Genomic DNA, 26,635 nt, shown 5'->3' with positions numbered 1-26,635 from the left:
GACCCTCACCAGCTACAGCTCATGACCTTGAACTTCCCAGCCTCCAGAAAAAATCCATGTCTTTTCTTTACAAATTAAAGAAATAGATGAAGGAGCAGAAAAACATGCTTACATGAAATAAGAGCATACTAGAGGTATATTTCAAAATGTAAAAATTGCAATCTATTTCAAAAAGAATTTTTTGATAGTCTTAAAATTATGTGACATGAGAGAAAAACATGAATCAGAATTTTAAAACTCAGAAATGAAGTGAAAGAACTCATGACAATTTTGCTATCAAAGAAAAAATATTTTCAGAATAAAAGTTAGAATAAGAATGAGAACAAAAATAAACACAAATAGAATATTTGAAGTGAAATAAAAAAGGACACTTCTTAAAAATTTACTATTGTTTATGTTTTTTATTAAATCACAGCTGTGTACAATAATGCAATAATGAGGTACATACAATGTGCTGGTTCCATATACAGTCTGAAATATTTTCACTGAACTGGTTAACATAGCCTTCATGGCATTTTAATTATTGTGTTCAAATCCTTATACTCTACACTTAGTAAACTTCACCTGTACCCTTCCAAGATGCACCCTAGGTGTGGACCCACCAATCACCCTTCCTCCACCCTTCCTCCCACTCTCTTCCCCTCCCTTGCCCCCTTCCCCATATTCTTGCACTGACATTGGGTTATAGACTTCGAATGAAAGCTATAAATTAGTTTCATATTAGGGCTGAGTACATTGGGTACTTTTTCTTCCATTCTTTGGAAACCTTGCTAAGAAGAATATTTTCCAGCTCCATCCAATCCATGTAAACATGAACGAGGTAAAGTCTCCATCTTTCTTTATGGCTGCATAATATTCCATGGTGTACAAATACCACAATTTATTAGTCCATTCATGAGTTGTTGGGCACTTGGGTTTTTTCCATGACGTAGCAATTATGAATTGGGCTGCAATAAACATTCTGGTACAAATATCTTTGTTCAAGTGCGATTTTTGGTCTTCTGGATATATACCTAGTAGAAGAATTATAGGCTTGAATGGCAGATCTACTTTTAGATCTCTAAGTACTCACCAAACATCTTTCCAAAAGGACCGTATTAGTTTGCATTCCCATCAGCAGTGCAGAAGTGTTCCCTTTTCTCCACATCTGCACCAACATGGTGGTTTTGGGATTTTGTGATGTGGGCTAATCTTAATAGGGTTAGATGATATCTCAAAGTAGTTGTGATTTGCATTTCTCTGATGGTTAAGGATGATGAGCATTTTTCATGTGTCTGTAGGCTATGCGCCTGCCTACAGAGAAGTTTCTCTTTAAGTCCCCTGCCCAACCTGAGATGGGATCACTTGTTCTTTTCTTGTTAATATGTTTGAGTTCACTGTGGATTCTGGTTATTAAACCTTTGTTGGAGACATATCCTGCAAATATCTTCTCCCATTCTGAAGGCTGTCTGCTTGATCTACTTACTATGTTCTTCGCTGTGCAGAAACTTTTTAGTTTCATCAAGTCCCAGTAGTGTATTTTTGATGCAGCTTCAATTGCCCTGGGTGGGGGTCCTCCTCAAAAAATACATGCTGAGGCCAATTCCTTCAAGAGTTTTCCCTGTGCTTTCTTCTAGTATTTTTATAGTTTCATGTCTTCAGTTTAAATCTTTAATCCAGTGAGAGTCTATCTTAGTTAAAGGTGAAAGGTGTCGGTCTAGTTTCAGTCTTCTACAGGTCGCAAGTTCACCCAGCACCATTTGATAATAGGGAATCTTTTCCCCATTGAACGTTTTTAATTGGCTTGTCAAATATCAAATAACGATAAGTAGCTGGGTTTATTTCTTAGCTCTCTATTCTGTTCCATATATCTACCTCTCTGTTTTTGTGCCAGTACCATGCTGTTCTGATCACTATCGATTTATAGTATAGTCTGAGATCTGGTAGCGTAATTCCTCCTGCTTTGTTTTTATTTCTAAGTAATGTCTTGGCTATTCAAGCTTTTTTCTGATTCCATATAAAACGAAGTATTTTTTCAAGATCTTTAAAGTATGACAATGGAGCTTTAATAGGGATTGAATTAAAATTGTATATTGCTTTGGGTAGTATAGACATTTTTACAATGCTGATTTTTCCCAGCCATGAGCATGGTATGTTTTTCCATTTGTTAACATCTTCAGCTATTTCTTTTCTTAGAGTTTCATAGTTCTCTTTATAGAGATCTTTCACGTCCTTTGTTAGATAAATTCCCAAATATTTCATCTTCGTTGGCACTACTGTGAATGGGATAGAGTCCTTAACTGTTTTTTCAACTTGACTATTGTTGGTATATATAAAGGCTACCAATTTATGAATGTTGATTTTGTAACCTGAGACGCTGCTGTATTCCCTGATCACTTCTAAGAGTTTTCCAGATATACTATCATATCATCTGCAAAGAACGAAAGTTTGATCTCTTCTGACCCTACATGGATACCCTTGATCACCTTTTCTTCCCTAATTGCAGTGGCTAAAACTTCCATTACAATGTTGAAAAGCAATGGAGACAATGGGCAGCCTTGTCTGGTTCTTGATCTGAGTGGAAATGATTCCAATTTAACTCCATTCAATATGATATTGGCTGTGGGTTTGCTGCAGATGTCTATCAGTTTAAGAAATGTCCCTTCTATACTGATTTTCTTAAGCGTTCTGATTATGAAGGGATGCTGGATATTATCAAAAGCTTTCTCTTCATCGATTGAGAGAATCATATGGTCTTTGTTTCTTAATTTGTTTGTGTGGATTACATTTATAGATTTACGTATATTGAACCAGCCTTGAGACCCTGGGATAAAACCGATTTGGTCATGATGTATAATTTGTTTGATGTGTTGCTGGATTCTGTTTGTTAGGATCTTGTTGAATATTTTTGCTTCTATATTCATTAGTGATATTGGTCTATAATTTTCTTATCTTGTTGGGTCTTTTCCTGGTTTGGGGATCAGGGTGATGTTTGCTTCATAGAACGTGTTGGGTAATATTCCTTCTTTTTGTATACTTTGGAACAGGTTGAGTAATATAAGTACTAGTTCCTCTTTAAAGGTTTGGTAGAATTCTGACGTGAAGCCATCTGGTCCCAGGCTTTTCTTTTTAGGGAGATTTTGTATGGTTGATGCTATTTCAGAACTTGATATAGGCCTGTTCACATTTCCACTTGATTCTGGCTAAGTCTTGGAAGGTGATGTACTTCCAAGTATTGGTCAATTTCCTTCAGATTTTCATATTTCTGAGAATAAAGTTTCTTATACTATTCATTAAGGATTTTTTGAATTTCTGAGGAGTCTGTTGTTATTTCGTCTTTACCATTTCTGATTGATGAAATTAGAGATTTTACTCTTTTTTTCCTGGTTAGGTTAGCTAAAGCTTTATCTGTTTTATTGACCTTTTCAAAAAACCAACTTTTTGATTTATTGATCTGTTGTATAATTCTTTTATTTTCAATTTCATTTAATTCTGCTCTAATTTTTGTTATTTCTTTTCTTCTGCTGGGTTTGGGATTGGAATGTTCTTCCTTTTTTAATTGCTTGAAATGTCCCATTAAGTTGTTAACTTCCTCTCTTTCTGTTCTCTTGAGGAAGGCTTGCAGTGCTATAAATTTCCCTCTTAGGACGACCTTTGTGGTATCCCAGAGGTTCTGACAATCTGTGTCTTCATTGTCGTTTTCTTCCAAAAATTTATTTTCTTCTTATTCTCTTCTATGATCCAGCTATCGTTCAGCATGAGGTTTTTCAGCTTCCATGTTTTTGTATTAGTATGCAGGTTCCTGTTGTTACTGAGTTCCACTTTTATTCCATGATCATCTGAGAAGATGCAAGGAATAATTTCTATCATGCAAATCTAACATCCAGAGAGTAATCCTCTCCAGGATGATCCAAGTCCTCACCTCAACGTTCTGCAAGTATAACATCAGGTGAGTAATCCTCTCCAGGGTGATCCAAGTCCTCGCCCCTCCTTTCTCTTAGTGCACTCTCAGGGAGTAATCCTCTCCAGGGTGATCTGGGTCCTAACATTGCTTTCTGATAGTGTACATGCCTCAGTTTGCCACTGCTCCAGCTTATAGACAGCAGTTTCCTACTGGGAGAGAAAAGCATTTTCTTCTCTTAAGTCATGCTATTAAGAGCTACTAAACATGTATGCCTTTTTCAAAATCCCACAAGACCTGGTTTCCTAGACGGTTCATAGGTACTTTCTTTATAAAACCTTCCACATGTTTCAAAGTGCAATGTATTTCGCAGAATACTTGTACTTATCGTACATGTAACGCTCTGAAAATCACTACTGAGTGCCATTCTCTCACCAATGTAATTGAAGGTGTCAAAAGCCATGGCACAACGAGCATGATGTCAGTGACACAGGGGTTCAGCCACGCTAATGCAGATATCCGGCAGAACGCCTGTGGCGGCAAACAACTGTTTTCTCCTCTCATAATGGTTTCAGAGCTACCCGGGAAAGAAGTTTCCCAATTTCCACAACCTTTTGCACCCCAGAAGTTTCATCTGGAAGTTCCTCCTTAGAGAAACTTCAGCATATTTCTTCAGTGCAAAATCTACCAGAGAATACTTGTTTTCATCATACATGCAACTCTATCAACCTTACAGCTGCGGGAACATCAATACCCATGTCCTCCTAAGCCGCTGTGCAAACTGTATTGCTATAGCGTGCACGATTTCAGTGAGAGTAGGTTTGCTGACCTATTCCAACATGTTTCACACGGTATGCTTTGGAGCCACATAACAAAATCCCATTTCTGTGTGCAGGCATACAGCACATTTATCCCAGTGCATCCGCGTCTTCAACCTTCCTTTCTGCTAGTGTCCATCCATTCAGCACTCCTCTCCCAAACCTCGCCCTTGTGCTAGTGTACATCCAGCAAGTAATCCTCGCCTGGGTGATCTGAGTCCTCACGTCGCCTTCCTGTTGTAAATCCAGGTAGTAATCCTGTCCTTGATGATCCAAGTCCTCACTTCGACTTTTGCAAGCCTAACATCAAGGGAGTAATCCTCCCCAGGGTGATCTGAGTCCTCACCTTTCCCTTCTGTTAGTGCTCTTAAAGCGAGTAATCTTCTCAGGGTGATCAGAGTCTTCACCTTTCCTTTCTGTTAGTGCACTTGCAGCGAGTAATCTTCTCAGGGTGATCCGAGTCCTCACCTCTCCTTTCTGTTAGTGAACGTTCAGCGAGTAATCCTCTCCAGGGTGATCCGAGTCCTTGCCTCTCCTTTCTGTTAGTGCATGTTCAGCCAGTAATCCTCTCCAGGGTGATCCGAGACCTCACATCGCCTTTCTGATAGTGTACATCCGGCAGTTCGCCACATCTCCAGCTTATATCCAGCAGTATCCTACTGGGAGAGAAAAACAATTTCTTCATGCTATAAAGAGCTAAACATGTATGCCTTTTTTAAAATCTCACAATTCCTGGTTTCTTACATGGTTCACTAGAACTTTCTGTATAAAAACTTCCACATGTTTCAAAGTGCGATGTGTTTCACAGAATACTTGTACTTATCGTACATACAATTCTCTGAAAGTTACTGCTGATGGCGAGTTTCTCCCCAATGTAACTAAGGTGTCAAAAGCCATGGCACAACGTGTATGGTGTCAGTAAAACAATTGTTCAGCCCCGGTATTGCAGATATCTGGCAGAATGCTTCTGGCGGGGAAAAACTGTTTCCTCCCCTTCTGAACGGTTACAGAGCTACCCAGGAATGATGTTTCCGAACTTCCAAAACTCCTCGAACCCCAGAAGTTGCACCTTGAAGTTCCTCCTTAGAGAGAGGAAAGTTTTTCCCTGCCAGAAGCATATTCAGCGTATTTGTTTGGTGCAAAATCTACCCGAGAATACTAGTTTTCATCGTACATGTAACTCTCTCAACCGTACTGCTGAGGGAACATTAATACCCATTTCCTCCTAAGCCGGTGTGTGTTACTGTACTGCTATAAAGTGCACGATTTCAGTGAGAGTAGGTTTGCTGACCTATTCCAACATGTTTCAGACGGCATGCTTTGGAGCCATGTTAACAAAATCCCATTTCGGGCGGCACCTGTGGCTCAGTGAGTAGGGCGCCCGCCCCATATGCCGAGGGTGGCGGGTTCAAACCCAGCCCCGGCCAAACTGCAACAACAACAACAAAAAAAATTGCCGGGCATTGTGGCGGGTGCCTGTAGTCCCAGCTACTCGGGAGGCTGAGGCAAGAGAATCGCGTAAGCCCAAGAGTTAGAGGTTGCTGTGAGCCGTGTGACGCCACGGCACGCTATCCAAGGGCAGTACAGTGAAACTCTGTCTCTACAAAAAAAAAAAAAAAAAAAAAAAAATCCCATTTCTTTCTGTGTGCAGGCATACAGCACATTTATCCCAGTGCACCCACATCTTCAACCTTCCTTTCGGCCAGTGTGCATCCATTCAGCACTCCTCTCCCAAACAAACGCGACTCCTCACCTCGCCCTTGTGCTAGTGTACATCCAGCAAGCAATCCTCTCCTGGGTGATCCGAGTGCTCACGTCGACTTCATGCAAATCTAACATCCAGAGAGTAATCCTCTCCAGGGTGATCCGACTCCTCGCCTCTCCTTTCTGTTGGTGCACGTTCAGCGAGTAATCCTCTCCAGGGTGATCTGAATCCTCACATCGCCTTTCTTATAGTGTACATCCGGCAGTTCACCACATCTCCAGCTTATATCCAGCAGTATCCTACTGGGAGAGAAAAACATTTTCTTCATGCTATAAAGAGCTAAACATGTATGCCTTTTCTAAAATCTCACAATTCCTGGTTTCTTACATGGTTCATTGGAACTTTCTGTATAAAAACTTCCACATGTTTCAAAGTGCAATGTGTTTCGCAGAATACTTGTACTTATCGTACATACAATTCTCTGAAAGTTACTGCTGATGGCAAGTTTCTCACCAATGTAACTAAGGTGTCAAAAGCCATGGCACAATGTGTATGGTGTCAGTAAAACAATTGTTCAGCACGGTATTGCAGATATCTGGCAGAATGCTTCTGGTGGGGAAAAACTGTTTCCTCCCCTTCTGAACGGTTACAGAGCTACCCAGGAATGACGTTTCTTACATGAATAGAACGTATAATGATCAAGTCAGTGTATAGAGGTTATCAATTACCTCAAATATTTATCATTGCAATGTTTTTGGAGCATTTCAAGTACTATCTCCTAGCTACATTGACATATTGGTACACCCATGTTTCATCACCTGTGATACCGTGGCCCAAAACATCATCTTGCCTCTCCAGAGGTCTTGGTACACTTCGATTCTCTTTTGCTTTTGTTCATTGGTGAGCTCCTTCAGGACCATTTTTGTACACCTCTTTCTCATGCCAAGATTTTTGGTTAACATTTTCCTATTTCTCTGTCAATGTTTACTTGGTATCCTGTGCTTCTCACAGTCAGCTGATGATTCTGATCCACAATTCAACAGATTTTTGCAATGTTTTCATCAGTTCTCATCACTGGCCACCCTGACCTCTCTTCATCAGTAATGTTTTCTCTCCCCTCAGAAAAATGTTTAATCCATTTGTACACTGCTGTTTTCTCTATGGCATTATTCCCATAAACTCAGACTAACATATCCCTGATTTCATTTCTGCTCTTGCCAAGTTTAACAAGAAATTTAATGTTTGTTCATTGCTCTAATTGAAGCTCTGACATTCTCGCAATGCACAAACACACAAAAGTAATAATGAATACCACTCAGTGAGTCATACCACTACATATCAACACAGACACAGCTGTAAGATGTTGATATACCAAGGTTATGTGTGAAACTTTACTGAGCTATTTAATAACAGTACTGCCAACCGTAAGCTCACAGTCCCAGGTTCCCGAACTTAATCGTCAAACCTCGTATTTTCTTCTTTGTATTTTTTAATGTTTTCTAATATTTCTTTTGTGAACATGGTACCTTTTATTACAAAAGTAATTGAAATGATAAATTTTTTTAGTTAAAATAAGTATTAAATTCAGAAAATATTGTATCAACAGAACAAAGACTTTAAAACAGAAGGGGTTTGTTTCCTGAAAGACTAATCAAGCTTATTAGTATTTCACCTCCTTTTACCAGTCTTTTTCATAGTTTAAATGATTATAAATTGTCGAGTTTATGTTTATTGGATAAACTTAAGTAGTTAATACTTCTGTCACATAATTTAGCCCAGTTGAAATACACTTGACCCTTGAACAACACAGGTTTGAATGGTGTGAATCCACTTATATGAAGAATTTTTTCAGTAAATATATGGAATTCTTTGAGATTTCCAACAATTTTTAAAAATTCAAACTATGTAGCCTAGAACTATTGAAAAAATTAAGGAGATATGTCATGAATTATAAAATATGTGTAGATACTAGTCTATTTTATCATTTACTGCCATAAAATATACACAAATATATTATTAAAAAGCTAAAATTTATACAAATTTGAAGAGAAAGGATGTCTGCCTGAACAGGGTTTTTAATGTAGATTAAAAGGGCCTTATTCTGGAAAAAGTATTTCAGAAAGGACATTTATTAGTAAGGAAGAGAAGTGAGCACCATTATTTGGGACGTTAAGGTATAAGCTAATTCTGCTGTTTCATGCAAATGCAATTAGGTTAATGATCGATATTTATCTATAAAGTATTTGCTAACTCCTCCTGACTGTGACAGGACAAGGTGAACACCAGGGTCAGTCGGGAAGGCCTGAACAAGAACTCTTTTCTAGATTGGTTCCATCAGTGCTTTGTCCCTGAAGTCAAAAAGTACCTTCCCAGCAAGGAACTGCCTTTTAAAGTTCTTTTAATATTAGACAACGCCTGTGGCTAACCAGGATCACTTGATTGTAACACCAAAAGCATTAAAGTAGTCTACTTGCTCCCAAATACAATGTGTCTAAATCAGCTTCAGGATCAGAAGACAGAAGATCATAAGGATCTTTAAGGCTCATTACACATGGTATTCCATGGAAAAGAAAACACTGATAGAACATTAGGAAAAGCCTGGAAGGATTATACCATTGAAAAGATGGTATTGTAATAGAAAAGGCTGTGAGAGGCCAGCATGGTGGGTAGTTCTAGCACTTTAGGAGGCCACGGCAGGAGGATTGCTTGAGGCCAGAAGTTCGAGAAAAACCTGAGCAAGAGCAAGACCCTTTCTCTACGAAAAAATAGAAAAATTAGCCAGATGTGGTAGTACACATATGTAGTCCAGCTACTTGACTGAAGCCTGAGCCAGGAGGATCACTTGTGCACAGAAGTTTGAGGTTGCAGTGAGTTATGATAATGCCACTGTACTCTAGCCCAGGTGACAGAGCAAAGGCCTATTTCAAAAGAAAAAAAAAAAAAAAACAGGCTCGACACCTGTAGCTCAGTGGCTAGGATGCCAGCCACATACACCAGAGCTGGCGGGTTTGAATCCAGCCCAGGCCTGCCACACAACAATGACAACCCCACAACCAAAAGATAGCCGGGCGTTGTGGTAGGTGCCTGTAGTTCCAACTACTTGGGAGGCTGATACAAGAGAATTGCTTAAGCCCAAGAGTTTGAGGTTGCTGTGAGCTGTGACACCACGGCACTCTACCAAAGGCAACACAGTGAGACTCTGTCTCAAAAACAAATAATAAAACCCCAAAACTTTGAAAGCCATCAAGTCCCAAACAGTAAATACCTGCTGAAGAAAATTGTATCTGAATGTTATGTATGACTTTCACAGTATTTACCTCAGAGCCTATCAAGGAAATCATGAGATCATGACAAAAAAGGTGGTGGGTCAAGGGTTTCAAGATGCGGATTTTGAGGAAATTTAAGAGTTCATGGACATAACAGAAGTATTAACAGAAGATGACTTGATGAGTGCTTCTGAACCATTACCAGGTGATGAGGAGGATTTAGAATAACAGTGCCAGAAACAAGTTGACAGTCTGGCAGAAGGGTTCCTCAAAATTTTTTTGACCTTTTTTTCTCTTACTGACATGGACCTTCCTATTATACAGGCACTGGACTAAGGTAAATGGTGGAAGGAGGGTTGGTATCATATAGAAACATAAACATTTTTAGAGATTGGAAAAGCAAAAAAGTGAAATTACCATGTATCTTTTATAAAGTTACGCCAACTGTGCCTGTCTCACCCACCTTTTCTTCTAACTCCACCTCTTTCACCTCTGCTACCCCCGAGACAGCAAGACCAGCCCCTCTTCTCTCCTCATCCTACTGTGAAAATGTCAGGGATGAAGATCTGTGTGATGATCCATTTCTACTTAATGAATAGTAAACATACGTTCCGTTTCTTATGATTTTCTTGATAACATTCTTTATCTTTCTTGTAAGAATACAATATATAATACATATGAAATACAAGATATGTGTTAATCAACTGTTACTGGTTAAGCTTCTGGTCAGCATTTGGCTATTAGTAAAGCTTTGGGGGAGTCAAAGTTACATGTGGATTTTGAACTGCGTGAGGGTTGGTGCCCCTAACCCTCATGTTTTTCAAGGGTTAACTACAATACTATCTTGAACAATCCTTCAGTAAAAAGTTAATGTTTTTCTTAGACAACTTATTTTCAGTGGCTGCTGCTTTACTTATTTTTCCTCTTATATCATGTGAAATTTAGAATTTACATGTCACATGTAGGTTTGTATACGAAAAGCATGTAGCTTGAATTAGTGCAAGTGAATCATATGTCAAATTAATATTCAAACTGCAACAAAAAATTGCTGGGCATTGGGCGGTGCCTGTGGCTCAGTGAGTAGGGCACCAGCCCCATATGCCGAGGGTGGCAGGTTCAAACCCAGCCCCGGCCAAACTGCAACAAAAAAAAATAGCCGGGCGTTGTGGCGGGTGCCTGTAGTCCCAGCTGTTCGGGAGGCTGAGGCAAGAGAATCGTATAAGCCCAAGAGTTAGAGGTTGCTGTGAGCTGTGTGATGCCACGGCACTCTACCCAAGGGCGGTACAGTGAGACTCTGTCTCTACAAAAAAAAAAAAAAATTGCTGGGCATTGTGGTGGGCGCCTGTAGTCCCAGCTACTTGGGAGGCTGAGACAAGAGAATCGCTTAAAGCCCCAGAGTTTGAGGTTGCTGTGAGCTGTGGTGCCACAGCACTCTAACAAGGGCGATAAAGTGATACTGTCTCTAAAAGAAAAAAAAAAAAAAGAAAACGAAAAACAAGCCATACTAGGAGAAAATATTTGCAAATTATATCTTTATAAAGGATTTATGCCCAAAATATATAAATAACTCTTATGAACCAGTAAGATATCCAATTTTAAAATGAGTAAGAGATTTTAACAGTTCATCAAAGAACACATAATGAATGGCAAATAAGTACAGGAAAAGATGCTCATCCTCCTTGAGTCACCAGGAAAACTAATGAGATGCTGTCCTCACTCGTGTGTACGACCTAAATTAAGCTGATCTCCTGGGGGAGAAAGGGTAGAAAGACAGGACAGATACCAGAGGTGGTGAAGAGGGGCTGGGGTGGCGAGGGAGCCATGACGAGAGATTAATTAACTGATACAGTTAGAAGAAATGAACTCATACGTTCTCTAGCAGAGAATGACTAGAGTTTAACGACAATATATTGTGTATGTCAATGTAGCTAGGAAATAGGACTTGAAATGCTCCAAAAACATTGCAATGATAAATATTTGAGGTAATCGATAACCTATATACACTGACTTGATCATTATACATTCTATTCATGTAAGAAAATATCACATGTACCCCACAAATATATATGATTATGCATCAGTAAAAAATAAATTTAAAAAAAGAATAAAAAATGACATGCTATTAATATACCCACCAGAATTAAGGACTAAGAAGACCAAGTGTTGGTGAGGATGTGGAAAAACTGGAGCTCTCCTGTAGTGCGGGGGGGTGGGGAGGTTGGTGGGGAAATACATAATGGTACAGCTACTTTGTAAATGAAAACAGTTGGGTATTATCTTCATGTGACTAAGAATTATTCATATTCTTCCATTCTTTGTGTAACACTCTTGATGGCTACTACAAAAGCTGCTTGTACGTCAACCTGTGCCCTAAGAGCTACATGGATCAATACTTGCTAAGGGCTCTTTTTTTTAAGCCAAACAGCTACAAGTTCTACATATAAATGGATTCACACCACATCTGTCTTTTTGTAACTGGGTTAATTTTACTTAGCGTACTGACTTCAAAGTTTTGACTCATGTTGTAGCAAGTGTCATAATTTCCTTCCTTTATAAAGCTGGGTAATATTACATTGTATGTACACAACACATTTTGTTGTTCTATTCATCCATGATGGACAATGGGTTATTGGTACCTTTTGGCTATTGTGAATACTGCTATGAATATGGGTGTATAATGCAAATACATTTTGGATGCTTGTAATTTTCTTTACAAATCCTTCCTTTGCTTTTACATTTAAAGCTTCTCCAAAAAACATATTCAATCTTTTTTTAACTTCTTCTAATGTTTAATTCTTCTCATTCATTTATCAGAAAAAGAATCCTACTCCTTTATCTAACTGAATTTCTTTCTGGGCTTTCTAGTTTGTTCCACTACACTCTTCTTTCCATTCTTGCAACAATACTACAATATTTTTATCATACAGCTTTCTAATACTAATTTTAGACCCTCTTCATCATTTTTCTTTTTCAAAATTACCTTGACAATTCTCACCAAATGAATTTAAGAGTTCTGGCAAGTTAGGGGCAGGCATGGTGGCTCACGCCTGTAAAAAAGCACTCCGAGAGGCTAACATGGGTAGGTCACCTGAGCTCAAGAGTTAGATACCTGCCTAAGCAAGAGTGAGCCCCTGTCTCTAAAAATAGAGACAGGGGCTGTGGTCCCAGGCTACTTGGGAGGCTTAGGCAAGAGGATCACTTGTGCCCAAGACTTTGAGGTTGCTGTGAGCTGTGATGCCACAGCACTCTACCAATGGCGATATCTGTCAGTTTACGTCAAAGACACAAATAAAAATTAAACTATGGAAGTCCTAAGGGAAAAAAATTCTTAGATGTGGAAGGACTTTCCAAAATGTGATATAAATGCTTATTTGCAATTTTTTTAAGTTCGAAAAAAATCTAAAATTTCTATAATGCAAATATCATAAACAATTTAAAAGTGAAAATACTTGCAACACATATGAAAAATAATCAGAGTTATAATAAACCAATAAAAAAAGAACTTAGTAGAAAAAAGCAGTTCAAAGAATAAATGTAAATGCTGAGTAAACATATAAAAGTATTCATAATCATTTATAATTTTAAAACTATAACATGACTTCTCACTTAAAAGCCTGACAAAATGTCAGGCACGGTGGCTCACATCTGTAATGCTAGCAACTCCGGGAGGCTGAGGTGGGTGGATTGCTTGAGCTCAGGAGTTCAATCAAGATCAGCCGAACCAAGAGCAAGACCCTACCTCTACTAAAAAATAGAAAAACTGAGCCAGGAGGATCACTTGAGCCCAGGTTCAAGGTTGCTGTGAGCTATGATGAAAAGAAAAAAAATTTGACAAAGATTAAGAGTTGTCCTATACATATATTGCTGATCATGCTGGGACATCATCTTAAGAGAGAAATTTGACAAGAAACATCAAAATATAAATGCCGGCCTTTTTCCCTAGTAATTCAATCTCTAGAAATTTATCCCGTAAGTGTACTTGTACAGATATGTAAACATAATATTCAAAGACATTCAAAGAAAGTATTGTTAATGTGTCCAAAACACTGGAGGAGAAATCTACGTATTTATTTATGCATAGTTAAACAAATTATGGTACATTTCTATGCTGAAAATTATGCAGATGACAGAATAAGAAAAAAGAAGCTTCATTTTTTTTTGTTTGTTTTTTAACCTCTCCTTTTCTTCAGAACTTGTAAATGTTAGGAGTGTCTCAGCACTATTTATGGGCCCCTTTCTATTCCCTAACTTATATTATCTAAATGTGTGAGTTAGAAAACCTAATCTGGTCTCATGAGTTTCACACACTGCCAAACTAAAAAAAAAATTCCCTTGAGATCAGTGTTTGAGAGGTGACACATATGACTTATATACAACTCACGTGGCAGTTAATAATGTGTGAAATACTTAACATGCTATTGACTTATAAATCTGTGGTCTCTAGACCTAGACCTTATGTATAAATCCAGATTTGCATATTCAAATGCCTACTTGACATCTTCACAGGGATGTTACTGGCATACCAAGCCAAAAAAGACTACAGAGAATTCTTGATTTTCCTCATCAAACCTTTCCTCCACACCCACACATCCATCTTTTCCATTTCAATAAATGGCACTACCTTCATCCAGCCATCACTTAAGAATTAAAAAAATGGTGATTCCAGCTCTAAAATGTATTCCAAATTAAATTCACATTCTCCTACCTCAAATGCTACTATCCTAATCCATATCACCATCACCTCTTGACTAGACAACTGCAAACAATTCTCAAATGATCTCCCTACTTACATTCTTACTCTCCTCCTTCTTACACACACTCCATCATTTTTAGGAAGCAGCCAGAGTGATTTTTATAATAGGGTCAAATTATGTTGCTGAGGCTGGTCTTGAATTTCTGGGCCCAAAAGCTATCCTTTTGCCTTAGTCTCCTGAGTAGCTGGGCCTACATGCTTGTGGTACCATGCCTCTGAATGGTCCTTCAAAACTAAAAATCCAATGGTATCACTGCCTTGCCTAAAATTTTTTTTATTGGTTTCCCACTGAAATGAGAATGAAATCAAAACTCAAACTAAATTCTCTCTACGATACAAAGCGGAATTAACAGAATAGACACATGAAGAATCTTTTTAAAACACTTAGGATAAAATCATCAAAGAAAAAGAAGGTTGGTAGCATGCAGCAGGCCTAAACAGTTATAAAGAAGAACCAAGAAGAAATACAGGGGTGAACATATAAGGGTTGAAATAAAAGACTCTTCAGATTAGAGAAATAAAAGAATAAACCAAAGAAGTGAGCCAGAAGATCAAACAGTAAAGTCCCAGAAGGCATCAGGAAGGGATTTTTTAAAAAGGAGAAATACAAGGTAGACATAAAGTTCTACTAATTAGTAGTTTACAATTTAAATTGCACATGAACTTTATGTCCATCCTGTATTAAAGAGACAGACAGAAGTCAGACATGACAAATTTTAAAAGAATTCCCACAAAAAGATAAAAAACAGGGTGGCACCTATGGCTCAGTGAGTAGGGCACTGGCCCCATATATCAAGGGTGGCGGGTTCGAGCCCTGCCCTGGCCAAACCACAACAAAAAATAGCCAGGCATTGTGGCAGGCACCTGTAGTCCCAGCTACTCGGGAGGCTGAGGCAAGAGAATCACCTAAGCCCAAGAGCTGGAGGCTGCTGTGAGTTTTGACACCACAGCACTCTACAGAGGACACCAGAGTGAGACTCTGTCTCAAAAATGAAAGAAAGAAAGAAAGAAAAAACAACGGAGAAAACAAAATTTGAAAAAATGATCAGTAACTTTCCACAAGTTAAGAAGGATTAAAGTCCTCAGATCAAAATGTCTTGAAAACATCCTGGCACACAGTAGGCTTCTTATAAATTAAGTATTTATGGAATGAATAAATATGAATCCAAGGGCCAAACAAGGTGAAAAATGAACTACACTTAGACATATTACAGTCAAACTCAAAAAGACAAAAATTTCAAAATCTTCTAGAGAGGAAATAAGGTCACACACATCGACTAAGCAATCAAACTGACATTAAAATTTCCCAAAAGCAACACTAAAGAAAACAACGTAGTAACATTTTCAAAATGTTAAAGTATTTCAAACCAAAATCATTAACCAAACTAAGCTAGGCTGCCAGGCATAGTGGGCCCACACCTGCAATCCCAGTGCTTTGGGAGGCAGAGGTGAGTAGATCCCTTGAGTCCAGGAGTTTCAGGTTACAGTGAACTATGATCAGGCCACTACCCTCTAGCCTGGGTGAAGAGCAAGAATTTCTAAAATATATAAAAATTAATTAGTTTTTTAAAAGGGAGGGTTAACTAAAGATATTGAAAAGGCCCTGGGAGGTTTGAAAATTGCTTTTGACTACACACTCCAATAAGAATAGAAATAAATCTGAGCAGCACCTGTGGCTCAAGGACACTATGTGATATGTGAAAGTAAGAGTAAAGTAACCTCACAAAGTATATTTCACACACACAAAAAAAGGATAAATGGATAAAAGAACACCCCTAACAACACAGAACTAAATTCTACAGTACATGGCTACTGTAGCGATCAGAGGAAAGTAAGTCCTTTAAAGGATTTACCTGGTTTACAGGGAAGATACACATAAGAAACTGATTATGGAGAATTAATAGAAATATAGGTCTCAATTCAATATATCAAACGTATGCTGTTGAAAACAAAAAAATTCAATGTTACAAAAGGCAGAAAAAATATTTTTAAAAGGTATTAAGTAGAATGTCAACAATTTCCATGTGCTATAGCAATAAATAAAACTCACTAATTAAGAAAGTCTCTGAGGGTGGATAACAGAATTCAGCAGTATACTTCTTTTAAAAAAGAGACCTCAAAAAGACACAAAGAAGGTTAAAAACAAAAAGAAGATATATCCAGGGAACATAAACACAGGCTGGCAGATGGCCTTTATATGAATAATTCACTCTTCCTGGTCTGGGTTTTCATTCAAGGAGACCAGTCTCAGCTCCCTGCCATTTCTGGGCCTGTGGATGCCATCACTACAGGAAAACTCACACAATTAGGAGTAATGTGTTTAGCTTCCCTACAGGACAAAGTCTCAATTTCTGTTTTCTGCTATGAGTTCTTTCTCATTTCATACACCTGCAGATCACTCTTTTATTACATTTAGCTTTATTTTTATCTAGTATTTCCATATATGGTAGAATCTCTCTCTGCAGCTGATCACTGTCTACAATGACTACTTCCTTAAGTTGACCCTAATTTTCATACACAGAAATGCACCATGTGGAAGTTCCCTAGCTTGACCAGTTTGTTATAGTCCCTTGGGCGGTCAACTTACAGAGTTTCTACTGTATTTGAAAAAGAAGGGAGCTTTTCCAGTCTGCCATTTTGTTCAGAAGTCCACAAAAAAAAATGCACTTCAGGTTAACTATACTTCACAGTAAACACCATATTACTTAATTTCATTATACCTGTGTAATGAAATGATAAAAGTTCAACACATAATGCTATGAGAAGTAACTGAAATCATAGCAGAGTATCTGGTGCATATAAAATATTCAAATTTTGCCCTCTACTTTGCCGAACAATTTTACATCCTAAAGAGATAACTGTGAGCAAAGAATGGGAGTTCCTAACTTTTATTTTGGTTCCAGCTTCCACTAAGTTGCAGCTGTTTTAGGGGCAAAAATGCTTCTACTAAAATTGATATGCCAAAAAAAGACAACTAGAATAAAATACCAAATCACAATAATCAATTTCACTGGTCCATAAGGGTCATTCAGTTAGGAAAGTAACCATTACTTTTCTCTGTGATTTGATCTGGGAGCTTGAAGTCCAAAACTCTATTTTGAGATCTACCACTGATTTTTCGGTTGACCTGCATCAGTTCTCAATATGTGTTTCTTCTTGAAAGTAAAATTATATTAGATGACATTTAAGATCTCCTCTCCTTCTAAAATTCTGATTCTAATCTAGGAAGTTTAGAATAATTCCACTCCAAATACTTTTCTATGAAAGCAAAAATGAAAGCTTTACTTATTACAGACTTATTTATTGCAATTTCCCCACATGCAAAAAAGAACCATCAGATATAAACAGTTATGTATTTCCTACTTAAACAGGCCAGTTTCATTCTTTCACATTTTAAAAGTGCCTTTGAAAAAATAGTGAAAAAGGCTTCAAAATGGCCATGCTTCTGAGATATTAAATGAAAACCCCAACAACTACTTAAAAACATTCAACTGAGAATTCAATCTATGAAAAGGGAACATGCTTCCTTTATTATACTTTCCCAAAGTAAGTAATGGTTAATTTTCATAACAATGTCTTCTGGCAGCAATTTGGTAACAATTTCCCACAAGAATCTATTGTTTGCATTCTAGACCAAGAAATGAGTACTATACAAAAAAAAAAAAAAAAAAAAATCACAAAATTTAACCAACAGCATGCAAAAGAGGTAGACAAAAGTATAAGCATCCACAATCCTTTACAATAAGCTGTCCTCAACAACATCCTTAAAACAATGCTCTTTAAAAGTCTTTAAGGAATTTTTATGGTCTATTTTAAAAGTTCCACATGAGCATGGCAAATAATTCAAAAGACTATACTAGGTAAAAACATTTTATAAATGGTCAATGTGCTTTAGCTATATGGGATCAGACAATTAAGTTCGTGAACTCGTCCTAGAAAAAGTGCTATTGTCAAAGTACTCCCTTTGGCTACCTGGTGACAATAGTGACATTCAGCAATTAGATATGTGGGCGAGTTTGCGAACTTAATTGTCTGACCTTGCATGTGTATATCACATTCAACATTCCACAAAAGTGAACCTATAGGATAAAATAGGGTTATAGTGGGCCAGGCACGGTGGCTCAACACCTGTAATCCTAGCACTCTGGGAGGCAGAGGCAGGTGGATTGCTTGAGTCAGGAGTTCAAGACTTACCTGAGCAAGAGTGAGACCCTATCTCTAAAAATATCTGGACACCTGTAGCCCCAGCTATTAGGGAGGATGACGTTAAGAGGATCACTTGAGCCTAAGAGTTTGAGGTTGCTGTCAGTGATGACTTGAGGATACTTAACCAGAGATGACAAAATAAGACTTGTCTCAAAAAAAAAAAAATTGGGTTATGAGATGTCAGAAATCGAATTCAGAATCTGGATAGCAAATAAGATTGAATTAGAATTCCAAGCAGTAACCAAAAAGATATCTCAAGAACTCAACCAACTCAAAGACCAAATGACCCAAAGATTTTGAGACATTGAGACAAGAAGTTGCAGCCCTCAAAGACCTGAGAAACACAGTACAATCCCTCAGTAACAGAACAGAGCAGGCAGAAGAAAAGATTTCTGACATTGAAGACAAAGCTTTCGAATGCTCCCAAACTCTCAAAGAGGAAGAGAAATGGAAGGCAAAAACAGATCACTGTTTCAGAGAGCTCTGGGATAATTCGAAGAAAACCAATATTCACCTTATAGGGATCTCCGAAAGCAACGAAGTGGCTTCACGAGGCACAGAGTCTCTTCTCCATGAGATTATGAAGGATAACTTTCCAGACATACCAAGAAATTCTGAAATTCAGATAGCAGACAGTTCTAGAACTCCAGCATGACTCAACCCAAATAAGACATCCCCCACACACATCATACTCAATTTCACTAAAGTTAATATGAAGGAGAAAATTCTGAAAGCAGACGAAAGAAAACCATCACCTACAAGGGCAAGAATATTAGAATAACTGCAGATTTCATTGCTGAAAACTTTCAAGCTAGAAGAAGATGGTCATTGAATTTTAATCTCCTAAAACAAAATAACTTTCAACCCAGGATCCTATACCCAGCTAAACTGAGTTTCATTTATGATGGACATATTAAACACTTCACTGACATTCACATGTTGAAGAAATTTGCCATAACTAAACCAGCTCTCCAGGATATTCTCAGACCTATCCTCCATAAAGACCAGCATAATCCTCCACCACAAAAGTAAACCCACCTAGAAAATTTTGATGAAATTCCAACTTCCACAGTCACAAAAGGATTAAAAATGTCCACAGATTCTCAAAAGGCTTATCAATATTCTCAATTAATGTGAATGGTTTAAATTGCCCTCTAAAGAGGCACAGGTTGGCTGACTGGATACAAAAACTCAAGCCAGATTATCTGCTGCATATAAGAATCGCATCTTACATTAAAATACAAATATAGACTCAAGGTGAAGGGATGGTCATCTATACTCCAGGCAAATGGAAAGCAGAAAAAAGCAGGCGTTGCAATCCTGTTCGCAGATGCAAAAGGCTTTAAACCAAACAAAATAAGGAAGGATAAGGAAGGACACTTCATATTTGTTAAAGGTAATACTTAACATGATGAGATTTCAATTATTAATATTTATGCACCCAACCAGAACGCACCTCAATTTGTAAGAGAAACTCTGACATGAGCAACTTGATTTCCTCCAGTTCCATAGTAGTTGGAGATTTTAACACCCCTTTAGCAGTGCTAGATAGATCCTCCAAAAAGAAGCTAAGCAAAGAAATCTTAGATTTAAACTTAACCATTCAACATCTGGACTTAACAGACATCTACAGAACATTTCATCCCAACAAAACTGAATACACATCCTTCGCATCAGCCCACAGAACATACTCCAAAATCGACCACATCCTAAGCCACAAATCTAACCTCAGCAAATTCTAAAAAATAGAAATTATTCCTTGCATCTTCTCAGACCATCATGGAATAAAAGTTCAACTAAATAACAACAGGAACCTGCATACCCATACAAAAACATGGAAGCTAAACAACCTTATGCTGAAAGACAGATGGGTTATAGACGAGATTAAGAAGGAAATCACCAAATTTTTGGAACAAAACAACAATCAAGACACGAATTACCAGAACCTCTGAGATACTGCAAAGGCAGTCCTAAGAGGGAAATTTATAGCACTGAAAGCCTTCCTCAAGAAAATGGGAAGACAGGAAGTTAATAACTTAATGGGACATCTCAAGCAACTGGAGAAGGAAGAACATTCCAACCCCAAACCCAGCAGAAGGAAAGAAATAACCATAATCAGAGCAGAATTAAATGAAATTGAAAACAAAAGAATTATACAACAGATCAACAAATCCAAAAGTTCGTGTTTTGAAAAGATCAATAAAATAGATAAACCTTTGGCCAACCTAACCAGGAAAAAATAGTAAAATCTCTATAATTTCATCAATCAGAAATGGTAATGATGAAATAACAAAAGACCCCTCAGAAATTCAAGAAATCCTTATGAATACTACAAGAAACTCTACTCTCAGAAATATGAAAATCTGAAAGAAATCGACCAATACCTGGAAGCACATCACCTACCAAGACTTAGACAGAACGAAGTGGAAATGTTGAACAGGCCTATATCAAGTTCTGAAATAACGTAACTATATAAAATCTCCCTAAAAAGAAAAGCCCAGGACCAGATGGCTTTACATCAGAATTCTACCTAACCTTTAAAGAAGAACTAGTACCTATATGAACCTCTTCCAAAATATAGAAAAAGAAGGAATATTACCCAACACATTCTACAAAGCAAACATCACCTGGATCCCCAAACCGGGGACAGACCCAACAAGAAAAGAAAATTATAAACCAATATCACTAATGAATATTGATGCAAAAATACTCTGTAAGATCCTAACAAACAGAATCCAACAACACATCAAAAAAATTACATACCATGACCAAGTGGGATTTATCCCAGGGTCTCAAGGCTGGTTCAATATACGTAAACCTACAAATGTAATTCAGTACATAAACAAACTAAAAAATAAGGACCATAAGATTCTTTCAATTGATGCAGAAAAAGCTTTTGATAATATCCAGCATCCCTTCATGATCAGAACACTTAAGAAAATTGGTATAGAAGGGACATTTCTTAAACTAATAGAGGTCATCTACAGCAAACCCGCAGCCCATATCGTACTGAATGGAGTTAAATTGGAATTATTTCCACTTAAATCAGGAACCAGGCAAGGTTGCCCATTGTCTCCATTGCTCTTTAACATTGTAATGGAAGTTTTAGCCATTGGAATTAGGGAAGAAAAGGCGATCAAGGGTATCCACACAGGATCAGAAGAGATCAAACTTTCACTCTTTGCAGATGATATGATCGTATATCTGGAAAACACTAGGGATTCTACTACAAAACTTTTAGAAGTGATCAAGGAATACAGCAATGTCTTAGGCTACAAAATCAACACCCATAAATCTGTAGCCTTTATATATACCAACAATAACCAAGCTGAAAAAACAGTTAAGGACTCTATTCCTTTCACAGTACTGCCAAAGAAGATGAAATATTTGTGAGTATAGCTAACAAATGATGTGAAAGATCTCTACAAAGAGAACTATGAAACTTTAAAAAAAGAAATAGCTGAAAATGTTAACAAATGAAAAAACATACCATGCTCATGGCTGGGAAGAATCAACATTGTTAAAATGTCCATACTACCCAAAGCAATATATAATTTTAATGCAATTCCTATTAAAGCTCCATTGTCATATTTTAAAGATCTTGAAAAAATAATACTTCATTTTATATGGAATCAGAAAAAACCTTGAATAGCCAAAACATTACTCAGCAATAAAAATAAAGCAGGAGGAATCACACTACCAGACCTGAGACTGTACTACAAATCAATAGTGATCAAAACAGTATGGTACTGACACAAAAACAGAGAAGTAGATGTCTGGAACAGAATAGAGAACCAAGAGATGAATCCAGCTACTTACCATTATTTGACCTTTGACAAGCCAATTAAAAACATTCAGTGGGGAAAAGATTCCCTATTTAACAAATGGTGCTGGGTAAACTGGCTGGCAACCTGTAGAAGATTGAAACTGGACCCCCACCTTTCACCATTAACTAAGATAGACTCTCACTGGATAAAAGATTTAAACTTAAGATACGGAACTATAAAAATACTTGAAGAAAGTGCAGGGAAAACTCTTGAAGGAATCGGCCTGGGTGAATATTTTATGAGGAGGACTCCCAAGGCAATTGAAGCAGTATCAAAAATACACTACTGGGACCTGATCAAACTAAAAAGCTTCTGCACAGCCAAGAACATAGTAAGTAAAGCAAGCAGACAGGCCTCAGAATGGGAGAAAACATTTGCAGATTCTACCTCCGATAAAGGTCTAATAACCAGAATCCACAGAGAACTCAAACATATTAGCAAGAAAAGAACACGTGATCCCATCTCAGGGTGGGCAAGGGACTTGAAGAGAAATTTCTCTAAAGACAGATGCACAATCTAGAAACACATGAAAAAAAGCTCATCATCCTTAATCATCAGAGAAATGCAAATCAAAACTACTTTGAGATATCACCTAACCCCAGTAAGAGTAGCCCACATAACAAAATCCCCAAACCAGAGATGTTGGCGTGGATGTGGAAAAAAGGGCACACCTCTACACTGCTGGTGTGAATGCACACTAATATGTTCCCTCTGGAAGGATGTTTGGAGAATACTTAGAGACCTAAAAATAGACCTGCCATTCGATCCTATAATTCCTTTACTAGGTTTATACCCAGAAGACCAAAAATCATAATGTAACAAAGACATCTGTACCAGAAAGTTTATTGCAGCCCAATTCATAATTGCTAAGTCATGGAAGAAGCCCAAGTGCCCATTGACCCATGAATGGACTAGCAAACTGTGGTACATGTATACCATGGAATATTATGCAGCCTTAAAGAAAGATGGAGACTTTACCTCTTTCATGTTTATATGGATGGAGCTGGAACATATTCTTCTTAGCAAAGCATCTCAGAAATGGAAGAAAAACTATCCAATGTACTCAGCCCTACTATGAAGCTAAATTCTAGCTTTCACATGAAGGCTATAATCCAAGTATAGCACAAGACTATGAGGAAAGGGGCCAAGGAAGGGGAAGAGAGGGGGGAGGTTAGGGTGGAGGGAGGTTAATGGGTGGGGCCACACCTATGTGCATCTTAGAATGGGTACAGGCGAAACTTACTAAAGGCAGAATACGAATGCCTACATACAATAACTAAGAAAATGCCATGAAGGCTACGTTGAACAGTTTGATGAGAATATCTCGGATTGTATATGAAACCAGCACATTGAACCCCTTGATTGCACTAATGTACACAGCTGTGATTTAACAACAAAAAAAAATTAAAAGGAAAAAAGAAAGAAACAGGGCCCTTATTTCACTTGGACTGGTTTCTTTAAAAATAAGCAACACACTATTTAGCCTTAAATGAAAGGATATGTAATTGCTTAGATAATGGGAGTAATTTTAAAAGTGATACATAAAATAACCGATATTGGGACAGATCATAAATTTTTTTTAAAAACCAGCATAGTTTATGACAGTCACTGCCTCTACAATAACTCTATGAGCTAAAAACTCTACCTAAACTCTTTAAATCAGCTGAATTCAGTACCCTACAAGAAAGCAATGCTAAAGAAAGTATTAAGCTATTTCTAACTTGTATACCACACCTTTTCCACCCTGACCCAACAATGTTGTGGTGTAAGTTATAACACTGCTTCAATTAGGGCCTACAATTAAGAGTTACTACCATGACTTCCCACCAGGTCTTTAGTACTTTTTTTGATCTGCTGTGTCACTTTTTGTATCTCCATTCCCCAATGTAAATCTACTTCCTACTATACACACAAGATTTAATGACAACTGTATATTCCAAGGCATTCCATTCTAAAGCGGTTTTAAGCAGTATGTGCCACTGATAGCTTGTCTGTCAGAGCAATTTTGAATTATAGACTGTTTTCCTGCCAAAGCAGAAATATGGGTAAGAGGTGAGGGACCATGACTTAGCAATTATGAATAGGGCTGCAATAAAGATTCTGGTTATGATGTGGTTTTTGGTCTTCTGGGTCTTCTTTTTGGTCCTCTGCTTCCTTTTGCCCAGCAGAGGAATTACAGGATTGAATGGCAGATCTATTTTTAGATCTCTAAGTGTTCTCCATATATCTTTCCAAAAGGAATGTATTAGTTTGCATTCCCACCAGCAGTGCAAAAGTGTTCCCTTTTCTCCAGATCCACGCCAACATCTCTGGTCTTGAGATTTTGTGATATAGACTAGTGTCACTGGAGTTAGATGATATCTCAAAGTAGTTTTGATTTGCATTTCTCTGATGATTAAAGATGATGAGCATTTTTTTTTTTTTTTGTAGAGACAGAGTCTCACTGTACCGCCCTCTGGTAGAGTGCTGTGGTGTCACACGGCTCACAGCAACCTCTAACTCTTGGGCTTACGTGATTCTCTAGCCTCAGCCTCCTGAGCAGCTGGGACTACAGGCGCCTGCCACAACGCCCGGCTATTTTTTTGTTGCAGTTTGGCCGGGGCTGGGTCTGAACCCGCCACCCTCGGCATATGGGGCCGGCACCCTACTCACTGAGCCACAGGCGCCGCCTGATGAGCATTTTTTCATATGTCTGAAGGCCGCCATCGATCCACGAATGGATTAACAAATTGTGGTATATGTACACCATGGAATACTATGCAGCCTTGAAGAAAGATGGAGACTTTTTTCATGTTTACATGGATGGAGCTGGAACATATTCTTCTCAGTAAAGTGTCTCAAGAATGGAAGAAAACCAACAATAAAAAAAAAAAGAAAATCTAAATTTAAGTATAACTATTATATTTTAAATATACAAAAATATTAAACATAGGCCTTGAATATGAAATCCACTCACACTTATTTTAACTTGAAAAATGTACACACATAGAAAATGAAATATTATGTTACTTATTAAACATATTTGAAATAATAAAATTGTTAATGAATTTTAAACATTAAAAAAAAAAAGAATGGAAGAAAAAATATCCAATGTATTCACCCCTACTATGAAACTAACTTAGGACCTTCACATGAAAGCTATAACCAAGTTACAACCTAAGAACAGGGGGAAGGGGGAAAGCGTGGGGAGGGTAGAGGGAGGGGGATTGAAAGGATCACACCTGTGGTGCATCTTACAAGGGTACATGTGAGCCTTGGCAAATGTGGAATGTAAATGTCTTGGCAAAGTAACTAAGAAAATGCCAGGAGGGCTACGTCAACTAATGAGATGAAAATGTGTCAAATATTCTATGAAACAAGTATATGGTGCCCCATGATCGTATTGATGTACACAGCTATGATTTAATAAAAAAAAAAAAAAGGTGAGGAACCAGATCAGAGCAGCATGAAAAGGTCAGTATTTTGAAATCTCCAACACCAACTTGAAAGAGTTAAATGTATATTTGGTTTTATATTTAAAATAATTCCTGATTTATAAGCACAAAATTTGTAATAGATCAGTTCCCGCCTTCAAAATTCATTTACATCGTAAGTCCCTCATCCTAGTAATTCTGGCCCTTCTCAACTGCTACCCTTCTCTTCTCCCAGTTCATCCTATGACAGACCATTCTCCCGTCATTGGCATCAAGATGATTCTCATTCTCATTTAATAAATACGTGCTGACCATCCACAATGTGATGGAATAGAGAAAAAGACAGACATGATCCATGTCTTCACAGGGCTTACCATGGTTCCCTTCTATATCAACTAAAAAGCAATTTGGATGATTAAAAAATACTATTACCCTCTTATATGTCTATATTTTGTACCCTGAGTATGAAACCTTAATAAGACAAACTGTAATATTGTCTTTGTTGATACCTTCCCACATACCTGCCTCAACAAAACGAAATGCAGTGCTGGGTGCAGAACATTCTGTAACAATGGCTAATTACGAGGTGTTAAAACTTTATTATATACGTAATACTTGTGCATTGTTGCAAAACTGGAAAATTCAGAAATTCAGAAATTAAAAGACAAAAAATTCTAATTACTTTTGAATTCAAAAAAACCCATCACTTTTTTTTTTTGAGACAGAGTCTTCTTATGTCGCCCTCTTTAGAGTGCCATGGTGTCACA

The 26,635-nt window shown here is 37.7% G+C and overlaps 1 long non-coding RNA gene across 2 annotated transcripts in view; it reads right to left on the bottom strand.

Moving 5' to 3' along the window:
* Positions 1 to 459: 459 nt before the first annotated feature.
* Positions 460 to 26,635, bottom strand: part of LOC128579859 (uncharacterized) — a 34,224-nt gene continuing 8,048 nt past the window's right edge. Inside the window, exons 1-3 of one of the 2 annotated variants that reach the window (XR_008378285.1) lie at positions 25,108 to 25,214; positions 6,452 to 6,705; positions 460 to 5,354 (exon numbers count right to left, since the gene is read on the bottom strand). This is a non-coding gene — a long non-coding RNA (uncharacterized LOC128579859). Of the gene's footprint in view, positions 5,355 to 6,451; positions 6,706 to 25,107; positions 25,215 to 26,635 lie in introns of those variants that run through there. The other variant, XR_008378284.1, reaches the window with a different exon arrangement.

Source organism: Nycticebus coucang, chromosome 2, assembly GCF_027406575.1.
Source record: "Nycticebus coucang isolate mNycCou1 chromosome 2, mNycCou1.pri, whole genome shotgun sequence".
Classification (NCBI taxonomy): Eukaryota; Metazoa; Chordata; class Mammalia; order Primates; family Lorisidae; genus Nycticebus; species Nycticebus coucang.
Note: the sequence above shows the minus strand (reverse complement) of the source record. Positions and strands in the feature narration are given on the sequence as shown.